The following is a 4,390-nucleotide window of genomic DNA, read 5'->3' as shown; positions in this document are numbered from 1 at the left end:
CCCCCTGCTTGGCACTTTCAGCTGCAGCTGCTCCTTACTCTTCCTGCAGCCCCAGAATTCTTGCAGGAATGCTTGGGCTTGAGATTTCTGTGTCCAGAAAGACGCCCTGACCTTGGTCCTGGGGGGGTCTGACCCAGGGAAAGGAAGAAGGCGAGTGAAGAGGTGCTGATGTCCATTTTTCAGGGTCACTGCAGGGACAAGAATCTGAGAAGGAGCCTATATGGGCTTGGAGTTAAAACTTCAGGGAGACAGGCCACAAGCAAGGAGTTTGAGCCTGCAGAGACTAAACTCCCAAGGCTGGGAGGCCAGACAGGACCCAAACTTGAGCTTAACAACACTGCTGGACAGGGGCAGACCCTCAGGGCACCAGGAGAAGACCCTGCCTCTTGCTGTCCTTCTCTTGTCTGTACCCCTGCATGCTCCTCAGAGCTGCATGTGGGAGGAACCCAAGCTTAGTGGTTAATGGGAGTGAAGAAAATTGTGCTTCAATTTACTAAGTTGCTGCTCTTTCCCATTTCCAGGACCATCTTTGTGTGAGAAGGTGTGATGGTTTGGGTGTTCCCCACCCCCCCACACTTTAGAAATCACCCGGACTAGACTCAGCCGGCTCTGGGAATATAAATGAAGCTATTTATTTACAGCTAGCACAATATACAAGCAGATATTTACAGTATATACAGTTATATACAGAAATATACAAGGTAAAAGGTGATACAGAAACACAACTCCCCTCCCAGAAACCTGAGTCCCCAGGAGGGACTCTCAACCACCGCCGCACCTTCTCCCTGCCCCTCTCAACCTTACCCCAGTCCTAAAGAAGAATAGAGGTTCAGCCAAGAGGTTATGAAGCAAAGGTGGGTTAGTCCAAATAGAAGGTGAGGTTAGGGAGATGCAGCTCAGTCAGAAGCCCAAGGCAGAGAGTGTTATCTAATATTTTCATTTCTTCTTCAGCAAAACTCTGAGTGGCGTAGACAACACCATTGTTTCCCTTTCACAGCCTATGATCTAGTTCTTCTCACCAAGACATTCTAGCTTGCTTCAAACTAGCACAGAAGGTTTTTGATTTACTAGATGTGGAGACTGAATCTCTATCGGTCGCATCTGCCCTATGGCCTCAGCACCCTGGGAGGAGGCACAGAGAGAGAGAGCAGTCTGCAGAATCACAGACTGCATCGGGTTGGAAGGAGCCCTCCAAGTTCATCTTGTCCAACACCCCTGCAGAGAGCAGCTGGGAGCAAGGGTTCTGCAAAGGGTGGGTGATGTTGGGGAGCACGTGCATGTTAAGTGTGCACTCACACACGTGTGGTGGGGACACATGTCATTAAGGAAATGCGAGTGCAAGGTGCAGGATGTGGAGGCTGTGAGTGGCAGAACCGCCACAGCCTCATTAAACTCTCATGTCCAAATTCAATGTCAGATGTGCATTTCAGGTCTGTGTTTTCAGGCCCATTATGCAGCAGTCAGGAAGAAGTAGGTGGGTGGGCGTGCTGAGGGAACGCAGCAGACAAAACAAGCCCCAATGCCTGCTGAGTGACAAAAAGCCCAGCGGGCTGAGGAGGAGCTGGTGACAGAAGTGTATGCAAGGCAGTGATGGGCTGGCGGTTTGGCTCTGGAGGGTGAGCAGCCTTTGCTCTTTGCTGGAGCATAGCACAGCAGTTTGCCCTTTCATGACTCATTTTCTAGTCAGGGAAACTGAGACATGGGGAAAGAACGTGAACAATTCACCTAGCAAATCCCTTCTGGGGATAAGGCATAAGGCATAGCACAGGGCTGCCAGACCTGCTGCTAGGTACAAACTGCAAGGTGCGCAGCACTGCTGCGCAGCTGTCCTGCTGCTGAAGGTCATCTCAGTCCAAGAGTCCCCTCTTTGTAGGCTCTGAAGCACAGCAAGCCACCCCTCCCTTCCTCCAGAGAGGGATGCAGCCTGCCCACCCCTCTGTAGTAGGGACAGCAATGCTGAGAGGCAGCTGGGCAAGCTGAAACTTCATTTTCAAGTTTAATGAGCATTATTTCCCACTCCTGCTGGCAAGCACTTTCCAAACACCCAAGACACACAAAGGAAAATCCACTGGTTTCAATTTACATATACACAAGTTATATTTCATAATTCAACCTAGGAGTTGGTTTTATTTTCTAGAAGCCTTTACATATCATAGAGGAGATGGGGGGGCATTTCCAAGTCTCTTTTACACACCAATACCACTCTTGTATACCTAGATTAAAAAGGAGAGCTTTTGATCTGTTGGAACACCACAGGCTAACACTTACAGGGTTTAATGTTTTTAATGCTTGCCAAGGATTCTCAAGCATTGCAAACATCTGAGGCTGCAAGCAGCCTTTTCAGGAGGCTGCCCCATGCCTCACTCACCTGCTCCTCTGCTGCATCATCACTCCCCTGCCATGCGAAAGACAGCAGAGTTTCTGTGTCCAGGCAGATGAGAATCCCAATTCCTTTCACACCTCCTACAGAGACATTCTACAAAGCCAGCATCTGTTCTTAGAGGGATTGCAGAATGCAGCTGGATAGCAGAGAGAATCAGTCAGGGCTGAAAGGGACCACAAAGATCATCCAGTTCCAACCCTCTGCCATGGGCAGGGACACCCTACCCTAGAGCAGGCTGGCCAGAGCCTCATCCAGCCTGGCCTTAAACACCTCCAGGGATGGGGCCTCAACCACCTCCCTGGGCAACCCATTCCAGGCTCTCTCCACTCTCATGCTCAACAACTTCCTCCACACGTCCAGTCTGAATCTCCCCACCTCCAGCTTTACTCCATTCCCCCTAGTCCTGTCACTACCTGATAGCCTACGAAGTCCCTCCCCAGCTTTTTTGTAGGCCACAGGGGGCTTCAGATACTGGAAGGCCACAAGAAGGCCACCTTGGAGCCTCCTCTTCTCCAGCTTGCACAGCCCCAACTCTTTCAGTCTGTCCTCATAGCAGAGCTGCTCCCACCCTCTGATCATCCTCGTGGCCCTCAGCACAAACCATCCAGTACTGCTCTCTCTGCTTTAACTAGCACCAAGTTTTCAGGAATGCTGCAGATACTTACACACATTGCCCTAAGATGTGTATCAGATCCCTTTACCCTCACAGGCATCCAGGGTATCTCCCAACTCTCCCAGATGTTGAGTCTCAGGCTCAGGCAGCCACAGCTTCCTTCTGCTACAACAGACCATTGGAACGGAAACAAAATCCAGTTACCTGTCCTCTGAGAGTGTGCTGCAAGTGAGAAGCAACAGCTCTGCAGTTGGAAAGTAGAAAGGAAGGCACATTAAATACATCTCAGAAGTAAAACGATGTTAAAAACCACACAAACACACACCAAAAGCCTTTTACAGGGAGCACAGCCTCGACCTTTAACCCAACACATGCTAAACTCCCCTGGCACTGTCAGGTTTTTTGTCTCCACTGCCATCATTTCAAAATCAAGAACTAAAGGCTTCACTGCACAAACAGCAACTACACTGTGGCAGAGTCTGCTCACACAGTCCTTGAGAACAAAGGGGTCCAGGATGGTTGGACCTACTTTAAACAGGAGCTCTTGAAGGCACAGGAGCTGGCAGTTCCCATGTGCCGAAAGATGAGCCAGAGGGGAAAGCAACCAGCCTGGATGAGCAAACAGCTCCTGAAGGAATTGGGGGAAAAGAAGAGGGTGTATCACCTCTGGAAGGAGGGGAAGGCTTCTCCTGATGTGTTTAAGGAGGTAGCCAGATTATGCAGGAGAAAAATTAGAGAGGCTGAGGCCCAGCTAGAACTTAGGCTGCCACCTCTGTGAAGGATAATAAAAAGCACTTTTATAAATTTATCAATGCTAAAAAGAAGGGCAAGAAGAGCCTCCACTGCTTACTGGAGCAGGAGGGGAACACTATAACTGATGATGTAGAAAAGGCTGAGGTCCTGAATGCCTTCTTCACCTCAGTTTTCAGCAGTAAGGAGGGAGGATAAGGAGGCAAGTGGCCTCTTGAACTGGGGGATGGGGTCAGGGAGCGGTGTGTTCCCCTGGAAATTCATGAAGACTTAGTTCAGGGCCTGCTGAGCCACCTGGACACCCACAAGTCCATGGGACCAGATGGGATCCATCCCAGGGTGCTGAGAGAGCTGGCAGCTGAGCTGGCCAAGCTGCTCTCCATCATTTTCCAGCAGTCCTGGCTCACCGGAGAGGTCCCAGGAGACTGGAAACTGCCAACGTGGTCCCCATCCACAAGAAGGGTCGGGATGGAGGAACCTGGGAACTACAGACCTGTCAGCCTGACCTCAGTGCCAGGGAAACTGATGGAGCAGGTTATCTTGGGGGCGATAACTGCGCACCTGAGGGATGGCAAAGGGCTCAGGTCCAGCCAGCATGGGTTTAGGAAGGGCAGATCCTGCCTCTCCAACCTGATCTCCTTCTA

General features: G+C 50.6%; 1 long non-coding RNA gene across 1 annotated transcript; it reads right to left on the bottom strand.

The window, feature by feature from the left end:
• Positions 1-2,072: 2,072 nt before the first annotated feature.
• Positions 2,073-3,559, bottom strand: LOC135186343 (uncharacterized). The gene is made up of 2 exons (XR_010306828.1): positions 3,049-3,559; positions 2,073-2,519 (listed from the first exon to the last, which is right to left on the bottom strand). It is a non-coding gene; the product is annotated as an uncharacterized LOC135186343 (long non-coding RNA).
• Between the last annotated feature and the right edge of the window lie 831 nt (positions 3,560-4,390).

The sequence above is a fragment of the Pogoniulus pusillus genome, chromosome 24 (assembly GCF_015220805.1).
Source record: "Pogoniulus pusillus isolate bPogPus1 chromosome 24, bPogPus1.pri, whole genome shotgun sequence".
Classification (NCBI taxonomy): Eukaryota; Metazoa; Chordata; class Aves; order Piciformes; family Lybiidae; genus Pogoniulus; species Pogoniulus pusillus.
This window is presented reverse-complemented; position numbering and strand designations above follow the sequence as displayed.